This window comes from Scaptodrosophila lebanonensis, unplaced genomic scaffold, assembly GCF_003285725.1.
Source record: "Scaptodrosophila lebanonensis strain 11010-0011.00,11010-0021.00 unplaced genomic scaffold, SlebRS2 tig00000138-arrow-arrow-pilon, whole genome shotgun sequence".
Classification (NCBI taxonomy): domain Eukaryota; kingdom Metazoa; phylum Arthropoda; class Insecta; order Diptera; family Drosophilidae; genus Scaptodrosophila; species Scaptodrosophila lebanonensis.
In genome coordinates this window covers 99150-115667 of record NW_022060587.1, presented here as the reverse complement: position 1 = coordinate 115667, position 16518 = coordinate 99150, and the positions used below count along the sequence as shown (strand labels likewise).

At 41.9% G+C, this 16518-nt stretch overlaps 1 long non-coding RNA gene across 2 annotated transcripts; it reads left to right on the top strand.

The window, feature by feature from the left end:
* The first annotated feature begins 15622 nt into the window (after positions 1-15622).
* Positions 15623-16079, top strand: LOC115629235. 2 transcript variants are annotated; one of them, XR_003995873.1, is made up of 3 exons: positions 15623-15723; positions 15789-15896; positions 16010-16076. It is a non-coding gene; the product is annotated as an uncharacterized LOC115629235 (long non-coding RNA). The 2 variants fall into 2 exon arrangements; XR_003995872.1 differs by having other exon boundaries at positions 15789-16079.
* The last annotated feature ends 439 nt before the right edge of the window (positions 16080-16518 follow it).

Below are 16518 nucleotides of genomic sequence, written 5' to 3'. Positions count from 1 at the left end.
TATTGTAAACATATGTACAGAGTATTTCAAAGTCGGGACACCCGACTTTAGCTTTTTTACTTGTTTGAAATGTGTGTTGGAGGTTGAATTATTGGGGTTTTAATATGTATTCATTTTTTAAAATGAAAAGTTTGTGTTATAAATTTCGTCCGATCGAGGTCAAATTTGGATAATATAATCTACTTAACTAAATCTATAACTTTGCCTTCAAGGATTTTCAAAATATGCATTCTACAAATGCAGGCAGAACAAACAATACAAAATATCAAACAGTTGGGGACAACTAAGTATACACACACACACACATACAAACAGCTGTTCGTGTAGTTGCGTGCAAACGATTGAAATAGCCAAAACAAAATGTGAGACACTAATATGTGAATGTACACACATACATATGTATGTACACATCTATGTACATGTACACATCTATGTATGTATGTATGTTCATTCATCTTGCACTGACAGAGCAAGAAATGTTAATTAATTAAAAATTATTTGACATTTTTAAAAGTAATTTTTTCTTTGTTTAGTACATTTGGCATTAGAGTTTTCATTAGTAACTGAAAATTTATATTATTTTATATAAATTATTAAAAACAAAGAAAGAATGGGACGCTTGCTTTTAACTTTTTAATGCGGAAATGCGAACGATTTGGCGACAATTGTGTTTGTATATGGTTCTATTTTGCAACTGACTTCAAATTAGGCTTACATGCTAAACTAAGCCTAAGGCGGCGAAAAAAGGGCGCGAGGCGACGTCCGCAAACGGCCGCTCTCGCGCTCTCTTTTCGCCCTAAACTAAAATTCAAATAATTCTCTTAAACTATCTTAATCTAAAGCAGCATCTGCGCCAACACCGGCCCCCTTGGAGGGACATCGTCCTTCAACGGGCAATGGCGCCAGCCGATGAATAGCCCTCCGTAGATTGCCACTACTCGTGGCGACGTCGGCCACCCGCACCTTCCCGTCTGTCCCGGCGTGAGTTGTGGTGACCCTGCCAAGTATCCACTTTTGTGGCGGCACGTTGTCTTCGGCCACCACGACGAGTTGTCCCACGACGACGTTGGGTTCCTCCTGGAACCACTTCGCTCGCACCTGGAGGCTCGAAATGTACTCCCGGGACCATCGCTGCCAAAACCTGTGCTTGAGACACGAGGCATTGCGCCATCGCCTTAAGCAGGTTTGGCTGTCGATGTCCGGGAGCGGTGGAGCTGGAGTCGCCAGAAGAGGCCGCCCGATCAGAAAGTGGCCCGGGGTTAGCGCCTCGCCGTCGCTGGGGTCCGCGCTGAGTGGTCCCAGTGGCCGAGAGTTCAGCACGGCCTCGACGCTCGCCAGGAGTGTTCCGAGCTCTTCTGCGGTCAGGAGCGCATTGCCCACCGTCCGTAGGAACAGGTGCTTTGCAGACTTGACACCTGCCTCCCATAGACCGCCGAAGTGAGGCGCTCTGGGTGGTATGTACGCAAACTCGCATCCTTTTCTTGATGCGAATTCGCGTACGCCTTCCGCCTCCTTCTCCCATCTTGCTCGGAACTCCTGCAGCTTCCTGTCGGCTCCCACGAAGTTCGTTGCGTTGTCGCAGTAAACTTTGCGAGGGACGCCTCTCCTGCCGACGAACCTTTCAAAAGCCAAGAGAAAAGCATCAGTGGTTAGATCTGATACAAGCTCTAAGTGAACCGCTTTCGAGGCAAAACAAACGAAAAGAGCCACGTACGACTTATACGGTGGCTTGCCACGGATGCGGAGCGTTGTGCTTATAGGGCCACAAAAATCAACACCACATACTTCGAACGGGTGGAACGGCTGGAGCCTGTCTGCCGGAAGATTTCCCATTACTTGGGAGGCCAACCGGGGCTTCCATTTGAAGCAGAGGATGCACGAACGTACTGTTCGGCGACACACTTCCTGAGCGTTAACCAGCCAAACTCGCTCACGAAGCAGGCTCACCAGCGATCTAGGGCCAGCATGGCAATTTGACACATGCAAATAAGATACGTACGATCTTATGAATTGCGACTTTTTAGAAAGCAACAACGGAAACTTGGCTTCATACGGGATAGGAGCATTTAATAATCTTCCCCCCACTCTCAGCAAGGAAAACAAGAAACCGTCTTCTCTAAACTCATGTAGAAATGGACTCAGACGCTGTAAGTTAGCGTTAAGTGTTCTCTTTTTTCGAACCTTGTCGATTTCGTCACCGAACTCATTGTTCTGGATGACTTGAACAATTTTGTTGAATACCAAATTGAGTTCGCTTGGCTTGGCTATAGGATCAAAGGGCTTCGAGACTTTTCTGCACCTTTGTATAAATCGAAAAACCCAAACGAACACCCTCAGCAATTTTGAATGTGACGAGTAGCTTTCGATAACTTCGAGAATATAATTGGCTTGCCGATCTGCGAGTAAAACTACAGCAGACTTACGAATTTCTAGGGCAGCTGAATTTTTAGGCGGCTCGAAGTGAGCATTCACAGGCCAATTTTCTTCCGATTCCATGAGGAAGGGTGGCCCTGTAAACCAAATGGAGCTACGCAACTCGTCTACATTACATCCTCTGGACACGATGTCTGCTGGGTTGGATTTCGTTGGGACATGTCGCCACGTTGCATTCTCGGACCACTCTTGGATTTGAGAAACCCTGTTTGAAACGAAAACTGACCATGCCGACGGATGCGACTTGATCCAGTGGAGCGTTATTTCCGAGTCAGTCCACATAACTATCTTGTCTATTGGAGAATTAAGCAACGGGCGGACTTGACGAAAAAGATCTGCGAGAAGGTGAGCTGCACACAGCTCAAGACGAGGCAAAGTTTTCGTCTTGAGTGGAGCTACTTTGGATTTTGAGGTCAAAAGTGACACTTTCCAACCATTCGCAGTCGAAACACGAACATAAATACAGGCGCCATAAGCTCGCATTGAGGCATCGGCGAACGCATGTATTTGAATGGGTGACTGCGTATCTGTATGGACGAATCTAGGGACTTGAATATCGCTGAGGTTCAACAAATTCTGCTTAAATGAGTCCCAAACTGTATGAAGATTCTCAGGGATGGATTCGTCCCAATCTAGTTTTTGTAGCCACAAATCTTGCAGCAACATTTTTGCTTTGGTGATCAGTGGGCAAAGAAGGCCCAGAGGATCGAAAAGCCTGGCAGTCACCGATAATATGTTCCGTTTTGTCGAGCGGAGATCTAGGAAGGAATTTTCCAACTGGAACTGAAATACATCTTCCTTCGGCAACCACATAACGCCGAGCGTTTTGGTTGGGTCTGAGTCGACTGTGGCTACTGGAATAACTGTGCTATCAAAAGCGGACAGTTCCGAGCAGTTCGAAAACCACTTTGCCAATTCGAAGCCTGCACTTTGAAGAACGTGCGACACTTCTGCTCGAAGCTTTTTTAGCTGTTCAACGCTTTCAGCACCAGTTAACATATCGTCGACATAAAAGTCGCTCCGAATAACTTCAGCAGCTGTTGGATGTGAGGAACGGACCATTTCACTCAGCCTTGTTAAACACCGCACCGCCAAGAACGGAGCTGGCGACGTGCCATATGTTACAGTGTTTAACCTGAAGATTTTCAAAGACTCAGACGGATCTCTTCGCCACACTATGAGCTGATAGTTTCTATCTGCTTCGTGCACCATCACCTGACGGTACATTTTTTTAATGTCTGCCGCTAAGGCGAACTTTCGCAAACGAAAACGAAGCAGCGTAGAATAAAGCTCCTCCTGAATTGTTGGACCGACCATTAAGGTATCATTCAACGCAATCTGAGTGGACGTGCGGCAAGAGGCATCGAAAACGACACGTAACTTGGTCGACGTGCTTTGAGGCCGCAGGACACACTGATGCGGAATAAAATAGTGTGGAGTATCTGGAATTTTGTTGTCCGTTGAGGACATGTGACCGAGCGAAACATACTCGTCCATAAATTCCAGATACATGCTTTTCATTTGAGGGTCTTTTGACAACCTCCTTTCAAGCGACAAAAAACGACGTTTCGCAATTTCATACGATGAGCCAAGATTTTTTGGGTCAGATTTAAAAGGTAACCGTACCTGAAATCGACCATTGGCGCCCGAGCAGGGACTTGCTTGTTTTTTTTAAATTAAAAACTTTAATTTGTGCGGAACCGCGTCGGTCGTGTTGTTGTTGCTGCACTGGGGAGTGTGTGTGTTGCTGTCACGTCAACTGGATTATTGGAGGATGAGTCAAGTCGACCAAAGGGAAGTTCCTGAGCCAAAGTCGACTTCACAGGTACTGTGCTAAAGTTTGAAAGTGGAATTTAACCAGCGAATTGCTTATTTCGGCCTTCAACTTTCAACCTTTGGCACATACGTGACCATAATATAATACGGTAGATAGTTGAGCATAATTAACACAAATATAAATCGCATGTCGTACTAATATTAAATAAAAGTGAACCGCTATAGGCAATTATTTAAAGTGCCAATTTATTGTCGTTTGATTTTATTATACATACATACATACATACATACATACATAAATATACATAGCCACTTTTACACACGGCATCCCCCCCACGTCAATCTCAGCCAACCGTCGGCAGTTTTCGTTTGTTGCTTGCTCTCGTTGTTCTCATCAAATTCGCCGTTGTCGTTATTACATATGTAAATATATACCGACATACTCGCATACATAACATAGCTAATACATTGCTGTCGTGTTCGCGCTTAAGCTGCTGCATTTTTTTGTTTGCCTGCGCTTCGCATAATACATGCATAAGAATTAGCTGTTCTGCTAACGCACACAAGGCATTTGTATTAGAATTATTCTTTTCGTTTGTCGCCACTTTCGCTGCTGCTTCCAAAAGTGTTGCCTTCGACGGTCAGTCAACTGCAGTTCTTCTCGTTTTCGTTCGCACTGCTAGACGACCATCTGTTGCGCTCCCCTACACTTGCTGAGAACAGCATATTATTTTCGATTTCTCGTTTGTCACTCGACAATTTTCCTTCGATCAAAGTTTAAAACCTTAAATCAATATGAGTAAGGACTTGATCGAAGAACTTAAAAGGAAGCGCGAGGGCTGTATGAGGAGTATATGTCGTATGCAACGGCAATTAAAAGAAGGCTCGATTTCGTTAGAGCCAATCGAGTTAGAATGCAGGTTAGAGCTTCTAACAACTCATATAGAAACTGCAAATATATTGCAAAGCAAAATTGAAGCAAAAGATACAGAAGATGACTACCGTGAAGAGTTGGAAGAAACTTGCATTATGACCAAATCCTTATTAAAAGGCCAGCTGGAAAAACTAAGAAGAAAAAGCATCGACAATTCAAGTTCGGCAAACGGTATTGCACCGCCTACTTCAAAAAAGCCAAGGTGTCGATTGCCAGCGGTCGCTCTTCCAACTTTTAGCGGCAAGCATTCTGAATTTAAAAATTTCATGAGTCTTTTTGAAACTTTTGTTCACAATGATGACACACTGCATGATATTGAAAAATTCAATCACTTAATATCATGTTTGGCTGGTGACGCTTTAGGCACAGTTCGCGCCTTCCAAGTGACGGAAGACAATTATAGCAAAGCCCTTGAAAGTCTAAAGCGGGTGTACGATAATGACTGCCTAATATTTTTCGATAACATATCGACACTTTTCAATCTGCAAAAGATTTCCCAGCCATCTGCGTCAGCTTTGAGAAGCCTGATCGACACAGTGTCGGCCACCTATGACTCACTTCTGTCAATTGGTGACGACAAGAAAATCGCTAATGCCATTTTGATTTATTTAGTTATGGGCAAAGTCGATCCTACCACAAAAAAGAAGTGGGAAGAGCAGCTCGACTACACAACGCTCCCACTATGGCGAGATTGTGAGACTGCTCTTAACAGACGCTACCAGCATATTGTTGCTGAAGAAGCTAGTAAAGCTCAAGCGAAGGGCAGCCAGTCGAACAATAACACTCAGACTCAAAAAGTAAAAAATGCTAGCAGGATAAATCATTCGTTCGTTGCTGCCAAAAACGAACAGAATAACCTTTGTCAATTTTGCAATTCAGCTGACCATTCGATTGGCAATTGCCAGGCATATATTGCCTTGTCAGTGCAGCAAAGGTTTGACTTCGCTAAAGGTGCGCCTTTGTGCATAAACTGTCTTCGACGAGGCCACACAGTAGCGAAGTGTAAGGCAAAGAAATGTAGCGTGTGCCAACGTTCTCATCACACACTGCTACATATTTATACTGCTAGCACAAATCTTGCGTTACCACCACCCTCTCAGCCACCACATCTTCAAGATAGCTCTTCCACTTCGCATGCCATGCATGCGACTGCTTCGGATAGAGTGGTTCTTGCAACAGCAGTCGTGAGCGTTAAAACGAAAAGTGGCGATTTCGTTTTAGCAAGAGCATTGTTAGATTCTGGGTCACAAGTCAACTTTGTGACTGAGGATCTAGCTCAAAAGCTACAGCTCAGACGAGAGGATACGTGTATGGTCTTGCGCGGCATTGGAGACACCAATGCGCGTGCCAAGAAAAGAATTCATACAGTGGTGAAGTCGCGTGTCAATTGTAGCGAGTTTTCCGCAGATTTTTGGATCTTGGGATCGATTTCTGGTTATCATCCCGATCAAGCGGTGAACACCAGCGGGTGGAGGGTCCCCAAAAATATTCAATTGGCCGATCCTCAATTCCATAAGCCGCAAAAAATTGATATGCTAATTGGAGCAGAGTCATTCTTCGACTTATTGTCGGTGGGCCAAATAAAGCAAGGCCCTGAGTCTCCCACATTACAAAAAACGCTTCTCGGCTGGATAGTGTCAGGCAGATGCTCTACTCAACCTACAACGAGTATAGAAGGAGCAGTGAATTTAAGTTGCCAAGAAGAACAATTACTTTCGATAGACTCAACGATACAAAAGTTTTGGTCCATTGAGGACTTGCCTAATAATTCGAAAGTTCTCTCACCTGAGCAACAGCTTTGTGAACAACACTTTGTTGATAATACAAAAATCTTGTCGTCTGGTCGATTTCAGGTACGGTTACCTTTTAAATCTGACCCAAAAAATCTTGGCTCATCGTATGAAATTGCGAAACGTCGTTTTTTGTCGCTTGAAAGGAGGTTGTCAAAAGACCCTCAAATGAAAAGCATGTATCTGGAATTTATGGACGAGTATGTTTCGCTCGGTCACATGTCCTCAACGGACAACAAAATTCCAGATACTCCACACTATTTTATTCCGCATCAGTGTGTCCTGCGGCCTCAAAGCACGTCGACCAAGTTGCGTGTCGTTTTCGATGCCTCTTGCCGCACGTCCACTCAGATTGCGTTGAATGATACCTTAATGGTCGGTCCAACAATTCAGGAGGAGCTTTATTCTACGCTGCTTCGTTTTCGTTTGCGAAAGTTCGCCTTAGCGGCAGACATTAAAAAAATGTACCGTCAGGTGATGGTGCACGAAGCAGATAGAAACTATCAGCTCATAGTGTGGCGAAGAGATCCGTCTGAGTCTTTGAAAATCTTCAGGTTAAACACTGTAACGTATGGCACGTCGCCAGCTCCGTTCTTGGCGGTGCGGTGTTTAACAAGGCTGAGTGAAATGGTCCGTTCCTCACATCCAACAGCTGCTGAAGTTATTCGGAGCGACTTTTATGTCGACGATATGTTAACTGGTGCTGAAAGCGTTGAACAGCTAAAAAAGCTTCGAGCAGAAGTGTCGCACGTTCTTCAAAGTGCAGGCTTCGAATTGGCAAAGTGGTTTTCGAACTGCTCGGAACTGTCCGCTTTTGATAGCACAGTTATTCCAGTAGCCACAGTCGACTCAGACCCAACCAAAACGCTCGGCGTTATGTGGTTGCCGAAGGAAGATGTATTTCAGTTCCAGTTGGAAAATTCCTTCCTAGATCTCCGCTCGACAAAACGGAACATATTATCGGTGACTGCCAGGCTTTTCGATCCTCTGGGCCTTCTTTGCCCGCTGATCACCAAAGCAAAAATGTTGCTGCAAGATTTGTGGCTACAAAAACTAGATTGGGACGAATCCATCCCTGAGAATCTTCATACAGTTTGGGACTCATTTAAGCAGAATTTGTTGAACCTCAGCGATATTCAAGTCCCTAGATTCGTCCATACAGATACGCAGTCACCCATTCAAATACATGCGTTCGCCGATGCCTCAATGCGAGCTTATGGCGCCTGTATTTATGTTCGTGTTTCGACTGCGAATGGTTGGAAAGTGTCACTTTTGACCTCAAAATCCAAAGTAGCTCCACTCAAGACGAAAACTTTGCCTCGTCTTGAGCTGTGTGCAGCTCACCTTCTCGCAGATCTTTTTCGTCAAGTCCGCCCGTTGCTTAATTCTCCAATAGACAAGATAGTTATGTGGACTGACTCGGAAATAACGCTCCACTGGATCAAGTCGCATCCGTCGGCATGGTCAGTTTTCGTTTCAAACAGGGTTTCTCAAATCCAAGAGTGGTCCGAGAATGCAACGTGGCGACATGTCCCAACGAAATCCAACCCAGCAGACATCGTGTCCAGAGGATGTAATGTAGACGAGTTGCGTAGCTCCATTTGGTTTACAGGGCCACCCTTCCTCATGGAATCGGAAGAAAATTGGCCTGTGAATGCTCACTTCGAGCCGCCTAAAAATTCAGCTGCCCTAGAAATTCGTAAGTCTGCTGTAGTTTTACTCGCAGATCGGCAAGCCAATTATATTCTCGAAGTTATCGAAAGCTACTCGTCACATTCAAAATTGCTGAGGGTGTTCGTTTGGGTTTTTCGATTTATACAAAGGTGCAGAAAAGTCTCGAAGCCCTTTGATCCTATAGCCAAGCCAAGCGAACTCAATTTGGTATTCAACAAAATTGTTCAAGTCATCCAGAACAATGAGTTCGGTGACGAAATCGACAAGGTTCGAAAAAAGAGAACACTTAACGCTAACTTACAGCGTCTGAGTCCATTTCTACATGAGTTTAGAGAAGACGGTTTCTTGTTTTCCTTGCTGAGAGTGGGGGGAAGATTATTAAATGCTCCTATCCCGTATGAAGCCAAGTTTCCGTTGTTGCTTTCTAAAAAGTCGCAATTCATAAGATCGTACGTATCTTATTTGCATGTGTCAAATTGCCATGCTGGCCCTAGATCGCTGGTGAGCCTGCTTCGTGAGCGAGTTTGGCTGGTTAACGCTCAGGAAGTGTGTCGCCGAACAGTACGTTCGTGCATCCTCTGCTTCAAATGGAAGCCCCGGTTGGCCTCCCAAGTAATGGGAAATCTTCCGGCAGACAGGCTCCAGCCGTTCCACCCGTTCGAAGTATGTGGTGTTGATTTTTGTGGCCCTATAAGCACAACGCTCCGCATCCGTGGCAAGCCACCGTATAAGTCGTACGTGGCTCTTTTCGTTTGTTTTGCCTCGAAAGCGGTTCACTTAGAGCTTGTATCAGATCTAACCACTGATGCTTTTCTCTTGGCTTTTGAAAGGTTCGTCGGCAGGAGAGGCGTCCCTCGCAAAGTTTACTGCGACAACGCAACGAACTTCGTGGGAGCCGACAGGAAGCTGCAGGAGTTCCGAGCAAGATGGGAGAAGGAGGCGGAAGGCGTACGCGAATTCGCATCAAGAAAAGGATGCGAGTTTGCGTACATACCACCCAGAGCGCCTCACTTCGGCGGTCTATGGGAGGCAGGTGTCAAGTCTGCAAAGCACCTGTTCCTACGGACGGTGGGCAATGCGCTCCTGACCGCAGAAGAGCTCGGAACACTCCTGGCGAGCGTCGAGGCCGTGCTGAACTCTCGGCCACTGGGACCACTCAGCGCGGACCCCAGCGACGGCAAGGCGCTAACCCCGGGCCACTTTCTGATCGGGCGGCCTCTTCTGGCGACTCCAGCTCCACCGCTCCCGGACATCGACAGCCAAACCTGCTTAAGGCGATGGCGCAATGCCTCGTGTCTCAAGCACAGGTTTTGGCAGCGATGGTCCCGGGAGTACATTTCGAGCCTCCAGGTGCGAGCGAAGTGGTTCCAGGAAGAACCCAACGTCGTCGTGGGACAACTCGTCGTGGTGGCCGAAGACAACGTGCCGCCACAAAAGTGGATACTTGGCAGGGTCACCACAACTCACGCCGGGACAGACGGGAAGGTGCGGGTGGCCGACGTCGCCACGAGTAGTGGCAATCTACGGAGGGCTATTCATCGGCTGGCGCCATTGCCCGTTGAAGGACGATGTCCCTCCAAGGGGGCCGGTGTTGGCGCAGATGCTGCTTTAGATTAAGATAGTTTAAGAGAATTATTTGAATTTTAGTTTAGGGCGAAAAGAGAGCGCGAGAGCGGCCGTTTGCGGACGTCGCCTCGCGCCCTTTTTTCGCCGCCTTAGGCTTAGTTTAGCATGTAAGCCTAATTTGAAGTCAGTTGTAAAATAGAACTAAATATAAGCACATTTGTCGCCAAATCGTTCGCATTTTCCGCATTAAAAAATTAAGAGCAAGCGTCCCATTCTTTCTTTGTTTTTAATAATTTATATAAAATAATATAAATTTTAAATATAAATTTTATGCAGCAACAACAAATTACAAAGAACGCAAATATCAAATAGTTGGGGACATCACATACACACACTCGCATACAGAACAAGCAACAGTTCGTGTCTATGTGTGCGGAAAACAACAACAACTGCAAATCATTGGCTCGCTCTTCTTCTTTCGCTTTGATCACATACGGCTGTTAATTTCAAAGGCAAAATGCCAAAAGTTTACAGTTACCGTCGCTAGGCAACGACTGCGTAGGCGATAGTAAAGCAGAAACCGAAAGCGGACCTACGCATATTCTGTTTCGCGTTGCGGGCAGATGTACATATATATGTTTGTATATGATTTGTTTTAATTAATCTCAATAAATTATAAGATGTTATTATTTAAATTGTCTGTTAATTGCATTCAAACTTCGATGGAATTATTGATTGTATCGACGGATTCAACTATCGATAGTTTTGATGCTCTAACACATAGAGCATTCGACACATGCCCATCTCTAGCATCTCAGCTGATCGCATATTTACAGCGACTTGCCGTTTTAGTGTTAGCTAACAACGCTACAAATGTATTCTGAACAAATCTAAGAGTCATTTACCGTTAAGCCTATTTTGTGAGTTTATTCATGCGATTTACATTCACAACAATCATATTTGGAATTGAAGACACAAAGTAGCGTTGAATTAAAAAATGTAATACATACTTATATATGTACATATGTATGTATGTATGTATATAGGTGGATACGGCTGCATGAAAAATTTCAATGTATGTACATATCAGTGTTGCCGAACACTCCAATTTATAAATCCCGATTTATAAATCAAAATTAGATGTCCCGCGTCGGACTTTTCGGGGATAACTCGACCGTGTGTACAACGTGCTGAGGAAGCACACAGTTAAGTCAGGACTGGCAGTCCGCCCGGTGCGTAACGAAGATATGTACATATGTATGTATGTATAACCATGCATAGTACTTATTGTACTATATTTGCTATTTGGAAAATGAACTCTTTAAAAAACTTTAAAAAGCGTCGAAAGAAGACTATCATATAGTACGAGCCCTAACCACTATTAATTGGTACGGCATGGTTTTTTTTCGACAGTGCAACTTTCAATGACTCATATTTATTTGTAGGCGATGATTGCCCAAACATATTTATATTTTTTAAAAAGGTCATTGAATTACCTTTAATTTCATATCAAAACATGCACAAGTTTCATATCAACAAAATGAAAAAACTCAATTTAAATAAAACAACTTTCATACTACACGAAATATTTTGACCATTATTAATTGGTACGGCAACATTATTTTTGTTAAAAAAACGGTGAAAAATGTAAAATGTAAACAAAAACTGGACAAGTAACGGTAAATAGAATATTGTGATGAAGGAAAAGTAAAAACATATGACATTTAGTTGTAGTTTTAGTTTTATTCCCTGATTTATGAGCACGATGGCACGTGGCAAGCCAGTTTGTGAGGAAGTTCGAGCTAAAATTCTAAAAAAATTAAATTTGGGCAACAGCTATGGTGAAATATCGAAAAGTCTTATGCTTTCTAAGTCTACAGTTCAAAATATAGTGAAAAGCTACAGAAAGAATGGCAATATACACTGTAATACAGCAAACAGAGGTCGAGTCTCAAAAGTTACTTCGCGTGACAAAAGAAGTTTGTCGAGTATAATAAAGGAAAATCGGCGAAGTACTGTGAGAGATATATCGGCAAAATGGTCTGCAAAAATTGGGAAAACAGTGAAACGAGAATGGACTCGACAGCAAATGAAAAGAATTGGATATGGCTTCTATAAGGTATGATTGCGGTTCCTGCTTAGCATAACAGATAATTTTTTCTGTACAATTAATATATGTTGGTGTTTTTAGGCCAAAGAAAAACCATTGCTCACAGCTTTGCAGATGAAAAAACGATTGCTATGGGCAAGACAAAGGCAGAATTGGGAACAGAGGCGTTGGCATTCTATAATTTTTAGCGATGAATCCAAATTTGATGTGTGTGTCGGTGATGCTCGAAAACGAGTAATACGAAAACGTACGGAGGCATATCACAAAGATTGTCTTAAACGTACAGTCAAGTTTCCAACGAGCACAATGGTGTGGGGATGCATGTCAGCCAAAGGTGTGGGACAACTTTACTTTATAGATGGAACTGTAAATGCAGAAAAATATAAGTGTATCCTTCAAAGTAATCTCCTTCCATCAATACCAAAGCTTTCTGAGTGTGGGGAATATACCTTTCAACAGGATGGTGCATCACCACACACCGCAAAAACAACCAAAAATTGGCTTCAAGAAAATGGAATTGATGTCTTAGATTGGCCGTCATCAAGCCCAGATCTAAGCCCAATAGAAAACTTGTGGGCAATCATCAAAAGAAAGCTGAGGAATGACCCACAGCGTACTCTGTCAGGACTAAAATCAAAAATTCAGGAAATTTGGGATTCCATAACTCCAGAAGAATGCCTAAAATTAGTAAATACCATGCAGAAGAGAATTCAGGGTGTTATTAAAAATAAAGAAGATGTTACTCAGTTTTAATGAATATATAATGTTGCCGTACCAATTAATAATGGTCAAAATATTTCGTGTAGTATGAAAGTTGTTTTATTTAAATTGAGTTTTTTCATTTTGTTGATATGAAACTCGTGCATGTTTTGATATGAAATTAAAGGTAATTCAATGACCTTTTTAAAAAGTATAAATATGTTTGGGCAATCATCGCCTACAAATAAATATGAGTCATTGAAAGTTGCACTGTCGAAAAAAACCGTGCCGTACCAATTAATAGTGGTTAGGGCTCGTAAATAAACTTATAATTATAAGCACATTTTACTTAGCCCAACAAAGACGGGCAAGACCTGCCAGTTATTTATATTATTATTATTTATATTTTATATTATTTATATTGTTATTATTTATATTGTTATTATTTATATTATTACTTCTTTAATTTTATTATTATTTCTAACATTTGATTCTATTAATTTCCTCCGAAATCGACATCTATACTGGATGTTTCGTCATAACAGTAATGCGAGTTATCTCTCTCTTAATTTTATATACTTTGAATCAATTTGTATTAGTTGTATATAACATCAGTGATGTTACATCACTGACTATAGTCATATATTCAAGTTGCGCGTTACATTATACTTGTATTACAAGTATTTTTAATAGAATTTGGCGTGTTTCGTTGTCATACATATTTCACATCAAGCCAAAGTTCTCTCAGCTGCGTCAGTTGAGCTAACAACTCCAGAAAATTCATATCACGAAATTCACATGTCAAATGTTTTAGGCCTTTCATATTAGCAATGGTTTGACAACAGTCGATCCACCAATAACTAAACATTCTATCTGTCCCAGTTTTTCTTTACTGATTGATGATAAAAAGATTGAAGATTTTGATTTGGGTTCCATTGATGCATAAATTTCTTAGTTTCAGTGAGCGGGCAATTGTAGTCCAGTTGTAGTGGTCGTCCATTTCTATCCAAAGATCCAACAACATTATTGCAATATTCTTTAATGCCGTCCATGTTTGTTTCGGGTCGAAACACGATACGCTGTAAAGCTAAATCCAAACGTTTCAAGGTATGTGAAGAACATACCGCTACACACACACTACATACATCAACATGCAAGACTTTTAAATCCGTTAGGTGACTAGCAGCGTATAACATTTCGGATACGCCTTTGTCCATATATGACACCTCCTAATTCCTGAAGCTTAGTCATGAGTTCTACTTGTATGTAGTTGGTAAGCAAGTGTAGCCCCAATAAATTGTCATCCATACCAGCAATAATTAATGCCTTCAAACTACAGATAGACACAAGATATTCTTTTTTCCAGGGACCGCAAATGATGATTATCTTGTTTTTTTTTTTTAACGAAAAAATTATTTACTTATAATAACTTTGAGAAAGCGAGGAATTTACAGATGTCCTTTTTAAGCACAAAGTTAATTTAAATAAAATAAGAACTTAAAAAAAAATATGTCTTGTTTATTTGAATGTTTGAATGGCACTGTAACTTAAATACAATCTATACAAACCCTAAGCTTGGCAACGGCGACAATGCAACGTTAGCGAGTGGTGCGATCTTCAAGTTCTAAGGAATTTTGGTCTCGGCGACGGAAACATTGCAGACGCCATGTCAGCAATTTTGGCTATATTGCAACGGGTACTCTCGGTTGTTGAGGAAACTTAAGGAAAATGTGATGAATACACCAAAAGCAGTGTCGAGTGAGCTCAAGAAGCACCATAAAATATCAATAAGTAGAAGAACTATCTAAATACGGCTAGGCGAGGCCGATTTTTTGCATATATAGCTCGTCCTATTCCTTTAATTTCAACAAAAAATAATCTAAAAAGGTTAATATTCGCCAAATTCCAATAAACAAGTCGCAATCGTTTGGGTACAAGTATTATGGACAAACGCTCAAAAGCTCTTTTGAATATCATGGAACGAAGGAAAAGATTTATTGCACGTTGCCAAAGAATATTTGCCAAGAAATCAGGCCCATGTGTGAATGGGGATTACATGGTGGAGGATTGGTAATGTTCTTGGGGTACATGTGCTTCAAATCAATTCCTGTATGCTTACAAAAGGTCATTGATATGAATGGAGGGCTTAATTTTTAATAATACACTTATAGAAGGTTGACTTTAGTTTCGAAACAGTGATACATTTTTTGAATAAGAGAAGCTTAATATATTTTTTATAAATTAAAAAGTCATTAAAATTTGTAAACTCAATAAATCATAAAAAATCTCCATAACAATTTTAGTTTTCTACTACTACTTTTGTCCACCGTTGTAAAATACACCAATGGCGAAAGTTATTTTAGGACTAAGATATTTCACGGCCAGGCTAGCTCGACTGTACTTAAACGCGTTTTGCCATTTCGTTTATTAGTTTAGATGATGTGGAATACACAGCTCCAAGCATTACTGCCACTTCATGCATGTACGTGTACATATGTACATTGGTCAGGCCGAGGCTTAATTTAATTAGCGTCGCTATAATTGGAACAGTTTGGTCGTCGACGATCTCACCACTGCAACTGTTGGAATTGTTTGCAAACGAAATTTTCTCAAATTAAAAGCAGAGCTGGATCACCATCACCGCTTAGCCGTTTAGTATGAAGTACATTCACATCTGTACAGTTTTGGGGGTGCTGAGCAGTATTGGGTTCACCAAAGGAGGACAGGACATTAGCCCCCGGGTAACCTAAGAACGACTTTAAGACTTCCCACTCATATATATATGTATATGTGTATATATATATAGGCATGTAAAGGCTTGCGTCGAGCCTGTTTGCACGATGAAGAATGCTGCAGTTTGGTTTGTAGTCTCAGATATTACTGTGACCATCGGCGAGGCTGAGTGGAGTAAGGAGTGAGTATCCACAGCGACACGTACCCAAGGCAACTGAGGTGTATGTAATTTGCTTGTTTTTTATTTATATTTTTTTGCGCTTCCTTTGCGGCTATAAATAATCGCCTGGAAAGGGTGAACACATAAACCGAGCATACATATGAATAAAAATACATACGTATACTTGTATATACAGAAAAAGTACAAATCTTGTTAACAAATTATTGCCACATTTTGTAAAAATGGTTCCTTGTCATTACCTTCCAATTCAATGTCTATTCCTCTACTTACTGGTATGTAGTTTATTAACGCAGATCTTTTACAAGCGCCTGCATTTGTGTCACAATATTTGACGATACAGACCATATGTAAATGAGTGTAAAATATTTGCTCGGGTCTGAGCCAAATCACGATTGTTTCAGAATTGGCTAAGTGAGCAGTTTTTCTTCTGACAATTGAGCAAAGGGCAAGCTTACAAATTATTCAAATACTTTGCAAACTTTCCGATTCTATAAATACAAAGGGCCATGGCGTGCCTATGGGAGAAACATACTTACTTATCGAGAACGGAGTAATTCATGTACAGTGAACAAAGGAAAGGGTATAATTCTCCAATTCAGATGAAGTATTTTCACATTTATTA